The 20,111-nt window shown below is 44.7% G+C and overlaps 1 long non-coding RNA gene across 1 annotated transcript in view; it reads left to right on the top strand.

Moving 5' to 3' along the window:
• The first annotated feature begins 541 nt into the window (after positions 1-541).
• The window catches only part of LOC135057667 (uncharacterized), a 35,632-nt gene continuing 16,062 nt past the window's right edge, over positions 542-20,111 (top strand). Inside the window, exons 1-2 of the long non-coding RNA XR_010244285.1 lie at positions 542-621; positions 3,997-4,048. This is a non-coding gene — a long non-coding RNA (uncharacterized LOC135057667). The remainder of the gene's footprint in view (positions 622-3,996; positions 4,049-20,111) is intronic.

The raw sequence follows: 20,111 nt of genomic DNA, 5'->3' as shown, positions 1-20,111 counted from the left end.
ATATCGGGAAGTAAGAGAATTAGTGATGAGTAAGTCATTCAGTCAGTCAGTCAGTGAGAGAGGGCATTCACATTTATATATATATATAGATAGATAGAATTAGAAATACTCATACACTGACTGATTTAGCACTAAAAATTCTTTATTTTAAAATCTTGAAATCTGTAGCTAGTCACTGACCATCAATGATACATTTTGTGACAGTGCTATTTAAAGTTATTGAACAGGAATGATACATATTTGGTATTATGATTTGACAGACTGGACTATAATTGACCAGCCATCATTTTTAAAAGTGTATATCATCTTTAAGATCAATATGGCAGGCTGGATAGCACAATGTGCCACTCTAAGCCAGTAGACATCAGGTTACACAACTGGGACGAGAAACTGATCAGCACAAAGATCGCAGCAGCCGGCATGCCCCAGTTTGTCTTCGTTTTATTTTTGGCTAAATTACGCTCTCATCCTTCCTTCAGAAATAACATGTTCACATCAGTTAGGAAAAATGTAGACATGTAATACACTTGCCTTTAGCTATTATATTTCCTCTTCTACTCCTTTGTGTCTTGACGTGTCATGTGGAGTAAATACAGTATAAGCTGCCAGAGACGTTGTTTGGTGAGTAGGGGGAGGTGGGAGGGAGAAATGTATAACTGTCAGTATTAATTCAGTACAGTTCTTTAAATATGAATTTACAAGGAGAGGAGGAAAGCTATAAGCAGAGTCGTTTATATTGAATAAATTTGCAGTGGCAACTACATCAGTTACACAATGTAGGCTGTTGCCAATTGGAAGATATATCCAAGAGTTAATGGACGTTGTTACATTAGTCCTTCTGCTGTTCCATCTGTCCCCTTCTATCTTTGCTAACATCCAACGCTACATTGCCCTGTTCATTTATTTTGCTGTGGACAGTGCACTGTGGTGGTCAGCCGGGCGGGGGAAGGTTTAGAGGTGCCAGCTATAACGCTTGATATTCTTTCCATGTAGCTTAGTGCTGTGGTCTAGCCTATCAGGTCCCAAATCATCATGAAATATAAATACATATTAAGGAATGTGCTTGATTTTCTGTGTATTAGCTGCTTCTCTAAAGGACATTATTAGAGAAGATCTAAAATTCCCTCACTAGTGCCTAACAGCCCAATAATCAATACTAAAGCTATTTCTTTGCCTGAATGGTGGTCTCTTAAGCTAATGATGTTAATGGCCCCTTTTAGGATATTTATTATCACACATGTATGCATGGAAAGATCTCAATTATATTACAAGTTCCGATAAACACACCGGAGAGAACCTCTTGCTTGTGGGTATAATAATTTCGGAAGTACATATGTAAAAGTGTCTTAAGAGTTAAGAGACACTTGTGTGTTAGAATTATTTGTCCGTCTACTAATACCACATGAACAAACAACTGATAACGTAAGCTTGTTGTCATTTTAATGTGTAAATCTACTGTATCTTTACATACTATTTGTGATCAAGCTAATAAATGCAGCAAACACCTGTTTATGGGGCAAAAATTATAAAAGAGGAGTATTTGATAGTTTACGTCACACGCAGTCGCTCTGATAAAAAAAAATTACCGCTGTCAACCTTAGATCCGATGAACCCACAGTTCAGATACATACACACTGGTCGTTTTTGCCCAGTGTGTATGCACAGCGATGATGTGAACATCGCGGGACGGAAAGTCGCTCAGTGCATAAACACTGAGCGATTTTCCCCCCCGGCCCAGTGATGTTTACAGGGATGAACCACTTTCCACAGTAGGAGACCGGGGAAAGTGGTTCACTCAGCTTATAAAACAAGCCGATGGACGGTGGCATCCACAAATGATGCGGGAGCGTGCATCAGCGCTCATTGCTCATCGCCCACCCATACACACTGGCCGAGTTTGAGCTCAAAGTAGCTCAAAACACCAAAAGTGATCTACAGAGTTTGAGCTCAAAATCGCCCAGTGTGTATGGGCCTTTAAATTAAAATAAAACTATAAAACTAGTGGGGAAAGTATTTTCATCCTCAAAAGAGACATGTGGAGGTAAATGTATATTTGTTACATTTAGATTAAGAACATTATCATTACCATAGAATTCCCACATCTTGATTTATTTAGTTTTTGTGTCCAGGACGGTGACAGGGGTTATTTTTCTGGCCAGATCCCTGTAGTTGTTTTCTGGCTTTCTAGCTTTCCCCGAATGCAGTTGTGGTGGGATTTTGGCAGGGGCTGATTGTCACTACTGAAAAAATCAAAAGATGTTAAGATTAAGAATTGAGGGGAGATTGAAAAGATGGGACATCCCTGGGGAATCCCCCTTTTCAAACTAAGTGCCCCCTATAAGATATTGCCCAGTGATCAGTGTGATTGACATTCAATATCCTTTACACTAGAGGAAAGGGAGTGGGCGAAAATATCTTCAAACCTGGCTTCTAATAAGTAAGGGGTGCCAACATTTACAGAGTTACAGTATTACTAGAAAATATTACCCTGTGATATAAAAAAAACATACATATACTGTATATGGGTGGTAGGACACTACATACCCTATTACCCCACAATGACACCTGCACAAGTGTTGAACCGGCATTTGAAAGAGGGGGGATCTCTTTTTTTTTCAATTGATGTGCCCCCCAAGTAGCTATTATAACGGGATCAAGAGATAAAATCAACCTGCACTATGAAAAATTATTTTCTAAATGTTCCCTCAGGGCACCCTCACATGAAAGGCTGGAGTCCACACTTTCAAATGATGTCCAACTTTTATTATCATAATCCTTTATTTACATGACGCCACAAGGGATCCATAGAGTCCAATTACAAAGTACATAAACATATAAGCAAAACAGGAAAACAGTGACTATACAATGACAATGTAGGACAATGTAGGACAAGTACTGTACAGGGTACATAAACATAGCTGCATCAGTAGATGGCACTCTAATAAGTATAAGCATGGAAGAAAACTTGGAATTTTGTGCCGTCGAAGGAAGTATGGAGTAAAAGATGGTTTAATTAAGAGAAGGAAAAGCACATGATGGAAGAGGGCCCTGCTTGTGAGAACTTATAGTCTAAAGGGGAGGGCAAATAGACAGGTGTGACACAGATAGGATAGACAGTAAGCGTGGAACCGAGGGTTAGGATGAGATTTGGCTGGGTTTGGTGAAGAAGTGGGTCTTAAGAGTCTGTGTGAAGTTTTATAGAGAGGTGGAAAGTCTGAGGGGGAGAGAGAGAATTCCAGAGAAAGGGGGTAGCACTGAAATATCTTGGAGGTGGGAGTGGGAGACAGTAATCAGTAGGCAGGAGAGTCGTCGTGCATTAGCAGAACAAAGAGGACAGGTGGGAGAGTACAGGTGGATAAGGTCAGAGATGTAAATAGGAGAGGAGTGGTTGAGGACTTTCTAAGTGTGTGAGAAGTTTGAATTGGATTCTGAAAGGGAAGGGGAGCCAGTGAAGAGCTTGTAGGAGAGGGGAGGTGGATGTAATACGTTTGGAGAGGAAGATGAGCCAGGCTGCAGCACTGAGGGTAGATTGGAATGGAGAGAGGCATTTGTCAGGAATGCCAGAGAGGAGGAAATTATAATAGTACAATCTGGAGATGACCAGTGAGTCCATAGGAGTAGCATCCTGGGCAAGAAAGGGTCTGGTTCTGGAAATATTTTTGAGATGAAAACAACAGGATTGTGAGGGTGCTGAATGTGTGGTTTGAAGGAGAGGTTTGTAGTTTGTGTCATGGGCTTGTTAATGGCCCCCACTTGTATAGACATTAAAGTTACTACTACTTGTAATAGTTATTATATATTATGGCTTTGTTAAGAAATATTAGACTGAACAATGTATTGTCCCGTCTTTTTATTAATAGGCTGAATTTTGGTGCAACTCAAAAGCAATTCCGGAACCAATATTAATTGACAGATTTATAGTGATGTTGGGAACAGTTATAAGGAACTTTTGTAAACATGGCATTTCGGAACCATTAGTAATGCTTTTTTTTTCAGGAAAATGTGTAACCGAGCAATTATGCGTGTTCCTTTCATCTGTCAACTAGATGTGAGTATAACAAAATGGCACCTGACACTGCTGTTTGGGGACAAAGGGGAGATTTGTCATACAGCTCCACTAGTCGGTAGAGCTCATGTTTATACAATAATCAGCAATAACCTGCCTCACACATTTTACTCAGTCAAGGTTATGACCATATACTACACCCCAGCTTCTAAAATGTAAGGTGTTGGTATTGCCCATGGTATGACACCATAGTTTGACACTCTGTCACCCTTAGTTAGACAGTAAAGTTTTCTAGCTTCAGACCCGTCATGCTTTATGACTACTAGGGCCAGATGTAATGTAATGAAGTCCGAGTTGGCTGGAGGTGCGGGTTTCTGGACGAACTAGGACGTTTTTTTAAACTGTCAAAATTTACATGGCATTGCTTTGCCTTGTACATGATTGCCGCTTTAAAAAAACGTCTGCGTTCGACTGGAAACCCGCACCTCCAGCCAACTCGGACTTCATTACATCTGGCCCCTGGTTTTATTTTTTTATTAACATCAATATCAGGGCACCAGGGCAAATAAAATAAAAATAATTACACCCTCTTGAATACGATTCTTTAAACTTGTTATATTGATATTGGAAAGGGAAGCATGAGAGCAAGGCAAAACATCAAAATAAATGAAGAAAACCATGTGCTCAAGCACAGACACACTGTTGTGGAATGGAGATTTTAACTGAATGGCCAAGGGCCTGGAAGCTGTCCAGGCCACCAGTAGCTGTAGTAATTAATTAATTAATTTTAGATGCTTCTCTAACACTCCTGACACTAGCTGAGACTCAAATGTTAGGCCACTTAACAGAGAGAAATCTACTTTTATTAGTCTGTTGTTCCCTTCAGAAGACAAAGGGGGATTAAAATTGTTGCATGGATCCCCATGATCCTACCATTTCCTGGCACCCAGGCCCACAGGTATGAGTAATGTAGCATAAAAAAAGTTAATAAACAGTTAAAACAGTTGGGGGGGAGGGGGGGGTGGCATTGATAAATATGTAGCTTGATTGATTGGGCATGGCCAATATCTACTCATCCATAAGACAATGGTGGTCATTCCGAGTTGTTCGCTAGCTGCATTCGTTCGCTGTGCAGCGATGAGGCAAAAAACGACACTTCCGCGCATGCGTATATGTGGCGCAATGCGCACGCGCGACGTACTATTACAACCAACGATGTAGTTTCACACAGGGTCTAGCAAAGCTTTTCAGTCGCACTCCTGGCTGCAGAGTGATTGACATGAAGTGGGCGTTTCTGGGTGTGAACTGACCGTTTTCAGGAAGTGTTTGAAAAAACGCAGGCGTGCCAGTAAAAAAACGCAGGCGTGGCTGGGCGAACGCAGGGCATGTTTGTGATGTCAAAACAGGAACTGAACAGTCTGAAGTGATCGCAAGCGCTGAGTAGGTTTTGAGCTACTCTAAAACTGCACATAAAAAACGTTGTAGCCGCTCTGCGATCACTTCTGCTAAGCTAAAATACACACCCAGTGGGAGGCGGCATAGCATTTGCACGGCTGGTAAAAACTGCTAGCAAGCGAACAACTCGGAATGACCACCAATGTAAAGTCCCTTGCCTACTATTGACACAATTTAATTTACATGCACTTCTATGTGCCATATGCTCCACATGCACCTTAAATGCCTTTAGAGGGATTTATGCCCCTCTATGTTCCACAATGCCTTCTCAAGCAGCTTTAAATGCCTCAGAGCCCCACATATACCTTTATACGGTATGCCTTAGAGACTCCTCAGGCAGAGCAGCAGAAAGGTCCGTGAATATTGTTCAGGATTGCCAAGCTTGCAGACGGATCTCACAATTTACAAACTGTCTGGAGAAATCCAAAGACATTAACATGTATTCCGGGGGGAAAAAAGCCAGCTTGTATTTAATATGTGTGATTCTGATTCATTTTATTAACATACAGTATAATTTAGGTGCCAAATTTGCAAACAGTCTCAGCAAATAATCATAGAAGTACAGTATCTGTCTTGCGCAGGTTAACAATGTAAGCAAGCGTCTAGTTGCTAAATTGTGTACCTAAATGTTGGTAAATGAGCCATTACATGTAGTTCAGTGGTGTCATATTTTTTGTAATTGACAAGCAGAAATGATTTCTTTAGTGTCAGTTATTTTACTGTTGTATTGAAACTATGGCCCTCATTCCGAGTTGTTCGCTCGGTATTTTTCATCGCATCGCAGTGAAAATCCGCTTAGTACGCATGCGCAATGTTCGCACTGCGACTGCGCCAAGTAACTTTACTATGATGAAAGTATTTTTACTCACGGCTTTTTCTTCGCTCCGGCGATCGTAATGTGATTGACAGGAAATGGGTGTTACTGGGCGGAAACACGGCGTTTCAGGGGCGTGTGGCTGAAAACGCTACCGTTTCCGGAAAAAACGCAGGAGTGGCCGGGGAAACGGTGGGAGTGCCTGGGCGAACGCTGGGTGTGTTTGTGACGTCAACCAGGAACGACAAGCACTGAAATGATCGCACAGGCAGAGTAAGTCTGGAGCTACTCAGAAACTGCTAAGTAGTTAGTAATCGCAATATTGCGAATACATCGGTCGCAATTTTAAGAAGCTAAGATTCACTCCCAGTAGGCGGCGGCTTAGCGTGTGTAACTCTGCTAAAATCGCCTTGCGACCGATCAACTCGGAATGAGGGCCTATGCCTTTTTATAAGCAGTTTTTAAAGCTGGTTACTAGTACTTTTTAAATTTTTTTTTCTTTTGCAAATATTTCAATATCTAAGTTTTCTATTGAAGTTCTGCATAACAAATAGAAATACAATTTATCACAGAAAGTCTGTTATAGCACATAGCCTGCTCTCTCTTCCTCTCTGGGTTGTCTTCAGCTTCAATGGTCAGATTTATGATAATGATCCTGCTAATTCTCCATCCCAGCTCCCAGGCTTGCACACAGATAGAAGCATCTTTCTGCTCAGAAGCTTGGCTTGCTGTCGTGCAAGCAGTTAATGTACCGGGTGATAACTACAAGCTCATTTGGTGTTCAGAGAAGCAGCCAGTCCATGATGAAAGAGCATTATGAATAATCATGTTTTATACAAAACAACCCAGCTGGAACTTCCAGAATCCATTCTAGAGATCCAGATTGACGGATTTATGAATGTCGTTTTCCCCCATTACATTATCATGCATTTTACATTTTAACTAAGTTTAAGTAAATATGGCAGTAAAAGTAAGCTAGAGATTAATATTTGGCAATTTATTTGTGTTGTTCAGTGAAAAACATACCATTCAAAATATAAGAGTATATTTCATTATGGATGAGGATGGAAGCCACCAGGTCACAATAAATGTAATGTAGTCATGGGATTCAGTATTAGTATCAGCAGTAGGAAGTACTTAGCTACAGAGGTGATATCAAGGTAGGATGTGAGCTGACCATATGACGCGTATCTGCATGCTACTATGGCACACTGTTTTCTGCAGTGTACATCCTAATACTACTCAGGCAATATTGGCCCTCATTCCGAGTTGTTCGCTCGCAAGCTGCTTTTAGCAGCTTTACACACGCTAAGCCGCCGCCTACTGGGAGTGAATCTTAGCTTCTTAAAATTGCGAACGAAAGATTTGCAATACGGCAATATAGCGAAAAGACATTTCTGTGCAGTTTCTGAGTAGCTCGAGACTTACTCGGCATCTGCGATCAGTTCAGTGCTTGTCGTTCCTGGTTTGACGTCACAAACACACCCAGCGTTCGCCCAGACACTCCTCCGTTTCTCCAGCCACTCCCGCGTTTTTCCCAGAAACGGTAGCGTTTTTTCGCACACACCCATAAAACGGCCAGTTTCCGCCCAGAAACACCCACTTCCTGTCAATCACATTACGATCACCAGAACGAAGAAAAAAACGTGAGTAAAAAACCTAACTGCATAGCAAATTTACTTTGCGCAGTCGCACTGCGGACATTGCGCATGCGCACTAAGCGGAAAATCGCTGCGATGCGAAAAAAATTACCGAGCGAACAACTCGGAATGACCCCCATTGCAATAACAATTGCAATGCTATTGTCAATTTCACATCTTATTAATAATGTTTTTCTGTCAAAATATCTTCAATTTCAGGTACGGGATACATAAAATATTCATGTTCGTGCAGCATAAAAGTGGCAGTTTTCTCAGAATCAGAATTGTAAGAAGGTTCAGTTGTAATAAATAGTGAAGGACAGTAATGGTTACCACCTGCTGAAAATTCTACAATACTTCCTTCATTTTCATACTGTACAAAACCATAGGTAGCTGCATAGTAATACAAAGGCTGAGTTATACCTCCGATTGTCCTGATGTTAACGGGACTGTACCAATTTTAGCAGGATATCCTGATTCATGGACCTCTAAGTTGCAGGGCTCTAACCAAATCTGGGTATTTCTGAGTAGATTGGGAAAGTGCTTATTATTTCCTGATTTCACACGCCTAAATGTATGGAAGGTATGGGGCTAGATGCATCATCCCTTGGAGAGTGATAAAATGGAGAAAGAAAAAGTACCAGCCAATCATGTCCTAACTGCCATGTCACAGGCTGTGTTTGAAAAAATAAGAATTTACTTACCGATAATTCTATTTCTCGGAGTCCGTAGTGGATGCTGGGGTTCCTGAAAGGACCATGGGGAATAGCGGCTCCGCAGGAGACAGGGCACAAAAGTAAAGCTTTTACAGGTCAGGTGGTGTGTACTGGCTCCTCCCCCTATGACCCTCCTCCAGACTCCAGTTAGGTACTGTGCCCGGACGAGCGTACACAATAAGGGAGGATTTTGAATCCCGGGTAAGACTCATACCAGCCACACCAATCACACCGTACAACTTGTGATCTAAACCCAGTTAACAGTATGATAACAGAGGAGCCTCTGAAAGATGGCTTCCTAAACAATAACCCGAATTAGTTAACAATAACTATGTACAAGTATTGCAGATAATCCGCACTTGGGATGGGCGCCCAGCATCCACTACGGACTCCGAGAAATAGAATTATCGGTAAGTAAATTCTTATTTTCTCTATCGTCCTAAGTGGATGCTGGGGTTCCTGAAAGGACCATGGGGATTATACCAAAGCTCCCAAACGGGCGGGAGAGTGCGGATGACTCTGCAGCACCGAATGAGAGAACTCCAGGTCCTCCTTTGCCAGGGTATCAAATTTGTAAAAATTTACAAACGTGTTCTCCCCTGACCACGTAGCTGCTCGGCAGAGTTGTAATGCCGAGACCCCTCGGGCAGCCGCCCAAGATGAGCCCACCTTCCTTGCGGAATGGGCCTTAACAGATTTAGGCTGTGGCAGGCCTGCCACAGAATGTACAAGTTGAATTTTGTTACAAAACCAACGAGCAATCGACTGCTTAGAAGCAGGTGCACCCAACTTGTTGGGTGCATACAGTATAAACAGCGAGTCAGATTTTCTGACTCCAGCCGTCCTTTAAATGTATATTTTTAAGGCTCTGACAACGTCCAACAACTTGGAGTCCTTCAAGTCGTCTGTAGCCGCAGGCACTACAATAGGCTGGTTCAGGTGAAACGCTGATACCACCTTAGGGAGAAAATGCGGACGCGTCCGCAGCTCTGCCCTATGTCGAATGGAAAATTAAATAAGGGCTTTTATAAGACAAAGCCGCCAGTTCAGATACTCTCCCGGCCGAAGCCAGGGCCAGTAACATAGTCACTTTCCATGTGAGATATTTCAAATCCACATTCTTTAGTGGTTCAAACCAATTGGATTTGAGGAAATCTAAAACTACATTTAGATCCCACGGTGCCACCTTAGGCACCACAGGAGGCTGTATATGCAGTACTCCTTTGATAAAAATCTGGACCTCAGGGACTGAGGCCAATTCTTTGTGGAAGAATATTGATAGGGCCGAAATTTGAACCTTAATAGATCCCAATTTGAGACCCATAGACAATCCTGATTGCAGGAAATGTAGGAAAACGACCCAGTTGAAATTCCTCCATCGGAGCACTCCGCTGCTCGCACCACGCAACATATTTTCGCCAAATACGGCGATAATGCTTCGCGGTGACTTCCTTCCTTGCCTTTATCAAGGTAGGAATGACTTCTTCTGGAATGCCTTTTCCTTTTAGGATCTGGCATTCAACGCCATGCCGTCAAACGCAGCCGCGGTAAGTCTTGAAAAAGACAAGGACCCTGCTGAAGCAGGTCCCTTCTCAGAAGTAGAGGCCACGGATCGTCCGTGACCATCTCTTGAAGTTCCGGGTACCAAGTCCTTCTTGGCCAATCCGGAGCCACTAGTCTTACTCCTCTTTGCCGTATAATCCTCAATACCTTTGGTATGAGAGGCAGAGGAGGAAACACATATACCGACTGGTACACCCAAGGTGTTACCAGCGCGTCCACAGCTATTGCCTGCGGATCTCTTGACCTGGCGCAATACCTGTCCAGTGTTTTGTTGAGGCGAGACGCCATCATGTCCACCATTGGTTTTACCCAACGGTTTAATAGCATGTGGAAAACTTCTGGATGAAGTCCCCACTCTCCCGGGTGAAGGTCGTGTCTGCTGAGGAAGTCTGCTTCCCAGTTGTCCACGCCCGGGATGAATACTGCTGACAGTGCTATCACGTGATTCTCCGCCCAGCGAAGGATCCTGGCAGCTTCTGCCATTGCCCTCCTGCTTCTTGTGCCGCCCTGTCTGTTTACATGGGCGACTGCCGTGATGTTGTCCGACTGGATCAACACCGGTCTTCCTTGAAGCAGAGGTTCCGCCTGGCTTAGAGCATTGTAGATTGCTCTTAGTTCCAGAATGCTTATGTGAAGAGACTTTTTCAGGCTCGACCACACTCCCTGGAAATTTCTTCCCTGTGTGACTGCTCCCCAGCCTCTCAGGCTGGCATCCGTGGTCACCAGGATCCAATCCTGTATGCCGAATCTGCGGCCCTCCAATAGATGAGCCTCCTGCAACCACCACAGAAGGGATACCCTTGTCCTCGGCGACAGGGTTATCCGCAGGTGCATCTGAAGATGCGACCCTGACCATTTGTCCAACAGATCCCTTTGCATGGAATCTGCCGAAAGGGATTGCTTCGTAAGAAGCTACCATTTTTTTTTCCCAGGACTCTTGTGCATTGATGTACAGACACCTTTCCTGGTTTTAGGAGGTTCCTGACCAGGTCAGATAACTCCTTGGCTTTTTCTTCGGGAAGAAAAACCTTTTTCTGAACTGTGTCCAGAATCATCCCCAGGAACAGCAGACGAGTTGTCGGCATTAATTGGGATTTTGGAATATTCAGAATCCATCCGTGCTGCTTTAGCACCTCTTGAGATAGTGCTAAACCCATCTCTAGCTGTTCTCTGGACCTTGCCCTTATTAGGAGATCGTCCAAGTATGGGATAATTAATACGCCTTTTCTTCGAAGAAGAAATATTATCTCGGCCATTACCTTTGTAAAGACCCGAGGTGCCGTGGACAAACCAAACGGCAGCGTCTGAAACTGATAGTGACAGTTTTGTACAACGAACCTGAGGTACCCCTGGTGTGAGGGGTAATTGGAACGTGGAGATACGCATCCTTGATGTCCAAGGATACCATAAAGTCCCCTTCTTCCAGGTTCGCTATCACTGCTCTGAGTGACTCCATCTTGAACTTGAACTTCTTTATGTATAGGTTCAAGGACTTCAGATTTAGAATAGGCCTTACCGAGCCATCCGGCTTCGGTACCACAAATAGAGTGGAATAATACCCCTTCCCTTGTTGTAGAAGAGGTACCTTGACTATCACCTGCTGAGAATACAGCTTGTGAATGGCTTCCAAAACCGTCTCCCTTTCTGAGGGGGACGTTGGTAAAGCAGACTTCAGGAAACGGCGAGGTGGCTCTGTCTCTAATTTCAACCTGTACCCCTGAGATATTATCTGCAGGATCCAGGGATTTACCTGCGAGTGAGCCCACTGCGCGCTGTAATTTTTGAGACGACCGCCTACCGCCCCCGAGTCCGCTTGCGAAGCCCCAGCGTCATGCTGAGGCTTTTGTAGAAGCCGGGGAGGGCTTCTGTTCCTGGGAAGGAGCTGCCTGTTGCTGTCTCTTCCCTCGTCCTCTGCCTCGTGGCAGATATGAATAGCCCTTTGCTCTCTTATTTTTAAAGGAACGAAAGGGCTGCGGTTGAAAGGTCGGTGCCTTTTTCTGTTGGGGAGTGACTTGAGGTAGAAAGGTGGATTTCCCGGCCGTAGCCGTGGCCACCAAATCCGATAGACCGACCTCAGATAACTCCTCTACGCATCGCCTGTCCACTGTCGTGTCCATAAAGCTCTTCTGGCCGAAATGGACATAGCACTTACCCGTGATGCCAGTGTGCAGATATCTCTCTGTGCATCACGCATATAAAGAAATGCATCCTTTATTTGTTCTAACGACAGTAAAATATTGTCCCTGTCCAGGGTATCAATATTTTCGATCAGGGACTCTGACCAAACTACCCCAGCACTGCACATCCAGGCAGTCGCAATAGCTGGTCGTAGTATAACACCTGCATGTGTGTATATACCTTTTTGGATATTTTCCATCCTCCTATCTGATGGATCTTTAAGTGCGTCCGTCTCAGGAGAGGGTAACGCCACTTGTTTTGATAAGCGTGTTAGCGCTTTGTCCACCCTAGGAGGTGTTTCCCAGCGCTCCCTAACCTCTGGCGGGAAAGGGTATAAAGCCAATAACTTCTTTGAAATTAGCAGTTTTTTATCGGGGCACCCCACGCTTCATCACACACGTCATTTAATTCTTCTGATTCGGTAAAAACTACTGGTAGTTTTTTCACACCCCACATAATACCCTGTTTAGTGGTACCTGTAGTATCAGCTAAATGTAACATCTCCTTTATTGCCAAAATCATATAACGTGTGGCCCTACTGGAAAATACGGTTGATTCGTCACCTTCACCACCGGAATCAGTGCCTGTGTCTGGGTCTGTGTCGACCGACTGAGGCAAGGGACGTTTTACAGCCCCTGAAGGTGTTTGAGGCGCCTGGACAGACACTAATTGAGTGTCCGGCCGCCTCATGTCGGCAAACGACTGCTTAAGCGAGTTGACGCTATCCCGTAATTCCACAAATAAAGGCATCCATTCTGGTGTCGACCCCCTAGGAGGTGACATCCTCATATTTGGCAATTGCTCCGCCTCCACACCAATAACGTCCTCATACATGTCGACACACACGTACCGACACACAGCAGACACACAGGGAATGCTCTATACGAAGACAGGACCCACTAGCCCTTTGGGGAGACAGAGGGAGAGTCTGCCAGCACACACCAAAAAGCGCTATATATGACAGGGATAGCCTTATGATTAAGTGCTCCCTTATAGCTGCTTTTATATTAATATATTGCCATTTATTCTGCCCCCCCTCTCTGTTATACCCTGTTTCTGTAGTGCAGTGCAGGGGAGAGACCTGGGAGCCTTCCTGACCAGCGGAGCTGTGACAGAAAATGGCGCCGTGTGCTGAGGAGATAGGCCCCGCCCCTTTTTCGGCGGGCTCGTCTCCCGCTATTTAGTACATTTAGGCAGGGGTAAATATCTCCATATAGCCTCTGGGGCTATATGTGAGGTATTTTTAGCCTTTTTAAAGGTTTTCATTTGCCTCCCAGGGCGCCCCCCCCCAGCGCCCTGCACCCTCAGTGACTGCCGTGTGAAGTGTGCTGAGAGGAAAATGGCGCACAGCTGCAGTGCTGTGCGCTACCTTAAGAAGACTGCAGGAGTCTTCAGCCGCCGATTCTGGACCTCTTCTTGCTTCAGCATCTGTGAGGGGGCCGGCGGCGTGGCTCCGGTGACCATCCAGGCTGTACCTGTGATCGTCCCTCTGGAGCTTCATGTCCAGTAGCCAAGAAGCCAATCCATCCTGCACGCAGGTGAGTTCACTTCTTCTCCCCTCTGTCCCTCGTTGCAGTGATCCTGTTGCCAGCAGGAATCACTGTAAAATAAAAAACCTAAGCTAAACTCTCTAAGCAGCTCTTTATGAGAGCCACCTAGAATTGCACCCTTCTCGGCCGGGCACAAAAATCTAACTGGAGTCTGGAGGAGGGTCATAGGGGGAGGAGCCAGTACACACCACCTGACCTGTAAAAGCTTTACTTTTGTGCCCTGTCTCCTGCGGAGCCGCTATTCCCCATGGTCCTTTCAGGAACCCCAGCATCCACTTAGGACGATAGAGAAATGGCATTTAGGAGCTGATTGGCTGGTACTTTTTCACTCTCCATTTTATCACTTTCCAAACGATGACGCATCTGGCCCAAAGTGATTTATTATTGCCCACTGATTATGCTGCTGCATTGCAATAGTCACACATACTGTACTTTCCCCAACAGCCTCTGCAGTTGTTATTCTGCCGCCTTACGTATCAAGTGTTCTCCACATCTTTACCTTCTGCTTCATGTTCCTGTATGTAATAATTTAGTTAGAGCCATGATCCTCTCAATGTCAGTGCATCATAAATAAAAAACCTTTTTGCTACAGTGAGCCTGTCACGGAAAAGAGAATATGTGGCTGGTGTGTTCATATGTCATAATATTTATCCAGAGAAAATCAGGACAAAGAGTCAGATTCAGAGGTGGACACATGTAAAATACATAGCTTCTGCTTCTTACTTATGTAATACTTGCTAACACTTTAACTTTCACTAGTGTGATGCTAGCTTTGGGGGTCCCGTGCCCTGCAGGGGCGTAACTCCCTGAGACAATAGAGGCGCCTGCCTCCAGGCTCCAAGCAATAAAGGGTCATCTGCATGTACAGTATCACCTGTGTGGTTCACAATGGGATCCAAGTGTGATCACTGCTCTTCCAGCAGAGCTCTGCGGTACACCCTCTGCTCTGTCCCAGGAGCCCTGCTAGCTCCTGCCTGGTACCGTTCAGCCTACAGCGCAGCAAGCAATGATGTACCCGCCCCTGCTGCTGGACTGTGAGATGGGAGCCACCAGTGATTACTAATTCTGGTGCAGATGGCTGAATATTGTGAGTCTGTCCCTGATCCACCGACCATTGTCGCACAGTGTAGCTGGAGCCCTGACAATTCCTTGCTTCCTGTAGACCGGCTGAGAGCGCTATCTATATAACTCTGTAAGTCATATATATATATATATATATATATCGTCAAAATGTCTAAGTGTACTCTCATGTGGATCAAACATAATCTGTAGTAAAATATTAAAATAGTTTCTTATAATTAAAATATTTTCACATGCATTCCTCACAAACGTGGGTGGCAACTGATAACAAATTATGGCGATTAGAATGTGTAAAAAATAGAAGTAACCAGCGCCTAGTAATGCCTAGAAAATGACGGTGAGGACATAGAATGAAATTTAGTGAAAAAAATGGGACAAGCACTTATCTCAGATAGGAATCTTCGGTCCTCAGACCAATATCATCACAGTAATATGCAAAAGAGAAAAAGAAACCAATAGTGTGTACCGTTTAAACCTATATGTACTTATAGCATTTTTCTACTTAGTGAGTGTTAATTGGAAATGCTCCCAGAATATCACACTCCACAATTGCGTAGTAGAAAGATAATTTTTCACATTTAATTAAGTACATAAAATATATCCACGGTTTAAAACGAGCAGGTATCGCACGTACACGAAACAAATGATATAGAAGCTTATCTGTCCATAAAAATAGGGTCCAGGATATCTCCCTTCACATTTACTTTAGTACATAAATTAAACCACGGTTTAAAATGAGCAGGTATCACACGTACAAGAAACAATAGATATAAAAGCTTATCTGTCCATCAAAAGAGGGTCCAGGGTAACTCCCGACGCATATCGTCCCAATGCAAAGGACTTCATCACATATATATATATATATATATATATGATACCATGCTTGTTTTCCCATTTATTAAGGGGGGGGGCACTATGCTCCAATTTGCCTCCAGGCGAGTGGGATAAACTTACGCCTCTAGAGCCCTGGACTTGAACCTTAGTGTAGTGGGCCCACCAGTAGAGGTAACCTGGTCGTGGTTGGTGGGCTCATATATTTTTGCCCACAAATCATGCTAAGCACCTCAGTTTTGCTCTATAGTATTTTAAATTGCAGAACTTATTATAATTATTCTGATTAGCAGTGCTTATCACTGTAGCGTGTGCATCTGCATTTTCTTTTTTCTGTGTGTAACTACAAGTCTCAGCATGATAGCACCTTTTATTATGTTTGGAATTAGGGTGTGTAGTCCAAGGTCCCCCACGGACACATTTAAATCATCAGGCGCAAGATGCACTGCGCATAATGTATGTCCTGATGCTTACCACTGAAGGACACATATTGAAATCGGAGAACCATGCAGTTCCGGCAGGTTTCCTGGGTAGTGACTGAGGGATGGCTTTCATCATCATGCATGTTGGGGCATTCCGGTGTCAGGGACTGCAGTTCTACTGGCACAGGTGTTCATAAACTGTAGGATGTTCTGAGCAACCATAGGGTGCAGTTGATGTCTGTTCGATGGTGCGACTATTTGCACAATGCAGCATATATTACAGGTGGCTGAACTAGGTTCAAAATAAGTTGAATCGGATGCAAATGGAATGCTGGAGCAGCTGAAAAAACAATTTTTTAAATGTCTGAATATTTTTTATTTACTTTATCAAGCTTCAAACACTAAAAAATATGTTCTTGGTGTAATCCTTTCTTAAGATCTATGAATTGGAACCATAGGTACTCTAGATGAAATATTTCTTCCAAATGGGCTGATTTATCAAACAGTGAAAGGCCCTACTACTAGAGATGTGCACTTGAAATTTTTCGGGTTTTGGTTTTGGGTTCGGTTCCGCGGCCGTGTTTTGGGTTCGACCGCGTTTTGGCAAAACCTCACCGAATTTTTTTTGTCGGATTCGGGTGTGTTTTGGATTCGGGTGTTTTTTTCAAAAAACCCTAAAAAACAGCTTAAATCATAGAATTTGGGGGTCATTTTGATCCCAAAGTATTATTAACCTCAAAAACCATAATTTCCACTCATTTTTAGTCTATTCTGAACACCTCACACCTCACAATATTATTTTTAGTCCTAAAATTTGCACTGAGGTCGCTGGATGACTAAGCTAAGCGACCCTAGTGGCCGACACAAACACCTGGCCCATCTAGGAGTGTCACTGCAGTGTCACGCAGGATGGCCCTTCCAAAAAACACTCCCCAAACAGCACATGACGCAAAGAAAAAAAGAGGCGCAATGAGGTAGCTGTGTGAGTAAGATAAGCGACCCTAGTGGCCGACACAAACACCTGGCCCATCTAGGAGTGGCACTGCAGTGTCACGCAGGATGGCCCTTCCAGAAAACACTCCCCAAACAGCACATGACGCAAAGAAAAAAAGAGGCGCAATGAGGTAGCTGTGTGAGTAAGCTAAGCGACCCTAGTGGCCGACACAAACACCTGGCCCATCTAGGAGTGGCACTGCAGTGTCACGCAGGAAGGCCCTTCCAAAAAACACTCCCCAAACAGCACATGACGCAAAGAAAAATGAAAGAAAAAAGAGGTGCAAGATGGAATTGTCCTTGGGCCCTCCCACCCACCCTTATGTTGTATAAACAGGACATGCACACTTTAACCAACCCATCATTTCAGTGACAGGGTCTGCCACACGACTGTGACTGAAATGACGGGTTGGTTTGGACCCCCACTGAAAAAGAAGCAATTAATCTCTCCTTGCACAAACTGGCTCTACAGAGGCAAGATGTCCACCTCATCATCATCCTCCGATATATCACCGTGTACATCCCGCTCCTCACAGATTATCAATTCGTCCCCACTGGAATCCACCATCTCAGCTCCCTGTGTACTTTGTGGAGGCAATTGCTGCTGGTCAATGTCTCCACGGAGGAATTGATTATAATTAATTTTAATGAACATCATCTTCTCCACATTTTCTGGAAGTAACCTCGTACGCCGATTGCTGACAAGGTGAGCGGCGGCACTAAACACTCTTTCGGAGTACACACTTGTGGGAGGGCAACTTAGGTAGAATAAAGCCAGTTTGTGCAAGGGCCTCCAAATTGCCTCTTTTTCCTGCCAGTATAAGTACGGACTGTCTGACGTGCCTACTTGGATGCGGTCACTCATATAATCCTCCACCATTCTTTCAATGGGGAGAGAATCATATGCAGTGCCAGTAGACGACATGGCCGTAATCGTTGGCAGGTCCTTCAGTCCGGACCAGATGTCAGCATCAGCAGTCGCTCCAGACTGCCCTGCATCACCGCCAGCGGGTGGACTCGGAATTCTGAGCCTTTTCCTCGCACCCCCAGTTGCGGGAGAATGTGAAGGAGGAGATGTTGACAGGTCGCGTTCCGCTTGACTTGACAATTTTCTCACCAGCAGGTCTTTGAACCCCAGCAGACTTGTGTGTGCCGGAAAGAGAGATCCAAGGTAGGTTTTAAATCTAGGATCGAGCACGGTGGCCAAAATGTAGTGCTCTGATTTCAACAGATTGACCACCCGTGAATCCTTGTTAAGCGAATTAAGGGCTCCATCCACAAGTCCCACATGCCTAGCGGAATCGCTCTGTGTTAGCTCCTCCTTCAATGTCTCCAGCTTCTTCTGCAAAAGCCTGATGAGGGGAATGACCTGACTCAGGCTGGCAGTGTCTGAACTGACTTCACGTGTGGCAAGTTCAAAGGGCAGCAGAACCTTGCACAACGTTGAAATCATTCTCCACTGCGCTTGAGACAGGTGCATTCCACCTCCTATATCGTGCTCAATTGTATAGGCTTGAATGGCCTTTTGCTGCTCCTCCAACCTCTGAAGCATATATAGGGTTGAATTCCACCTCGTTACCACTTCTTGCTTCAGATGATGGCAGGGCAGGTTCAGGCGTTTTTGGTGGTGCTCCAGTCTTCTGTACGTGGTGCCTGTACGCCGAAAGTGTCCCGCAATTCTTCTGGCCACCGACAGCATCTCTTGCACGCCCCTCTCGTTTTTTAAATAATTCTGCACCACCAAATTCAAGGTATGTGCAAAACATGGGACGTGCTGGAATTTGCCCATATTTAATGCACACACAATATTGCAGGCGTTGTCCGATGCCACAAATCCACAGGAGAGTCCAATTGGGGTAAGCCATTCCGCGATGATCTTCCTCAGTTGCCGTAAGAGGTTTTCAGCTGTGTGCGTATTCTGGAAAGCGGTGATACAAAGCGTAGCCTGCCTAGGAAAGAGTTGGCGTTTGCGAGATGCTGCTACTGGTGCCACCGCTGCTGTTCTTGCGGCGGGAGTCCATACATCTACCCAGTGGGCTGTCACAGTCATATAGTCCTGACCCTGCCCTGCTCCACTTGTCCACATGTCCGTGGTTAAGTGGACATTGGGTACAGCTGCATTTTTTAGGACACTGGTGACTCTTTTTCTGAGGTCTGTGTACATTTTCGGTATCGCCTGCCTAGAGAAATGGAACCTAGATGGTATTTGGTACCGGGGACACAGTACCTCCAACAAGTCTCTAGTTGGCTCTGCAGTAATGATGGATACCGGAACCACGTTTCTCACCACCCAGGATGCCAAGGCCTCAGTTATCCGCTTTGCAGCAGGATGACTGCTGTGATATTTCATCTTCCTCGCAAAGTACTGTTGGACAGTCAATTGCTTGGTGGAAGTAGTAAAAGTGGTCTTACGACTTCCCCTCTGGGATGACCATCGACTCCCAGCAGCAACAACAGCAGCGCCAGCAGCAGTAGGCGTTACACGCAAGGATGCATCGGAGGAATCCCAGGCAGGAGAGGACTCGTCAGAATTGCCAGTGACATGGCCTGCAGGACTATTGGCATTCCTGGGGAAGGAGGAAATTGACACTGAGGGAGTTGGTGGGGTGGTTTGCGTGAGCTTGGTTACAAGAGGAAGGGATTTACTGGTCAGTGGACTGCTTCCGCTGTCGCCCAAAGTTTTTGAACTTGTCACTGACTTATTATGAATGCGCTGCAGGTGACGTATAAGGGAGGATGTTCCGAGGTGGTTAACGTCCTTACCCCTACTTATTACAGCTTGACAAAGGCAACACACGGCTTGACAAATGTTGTCCGCATTTCTGTTGAAATACTTCCACACCGAAGAGCTGATTTTTTTGGT

The sequence above is a fragment of the Pseudophryne corroboree genome, chromosome 3, assembly GCF_028390025.1.
Source record: "Pseudophryne corroboree isolate aPseCor3 chromosome 3, aPseCor3.hap2, whole genome shotgun sequence".
NCBI classification, from domain to species: Eukaryota; Metazoa; Chordata; class Amphibia; order Anura; family Myobatrachidae; genus Pseudophryne; species Pseudophryne corroboree.
The sequence above is the reverse complement of the archived record's forward strand: the minus strand, read 5'-3'. Positions and strand labels throughout refer to the sequence as shown.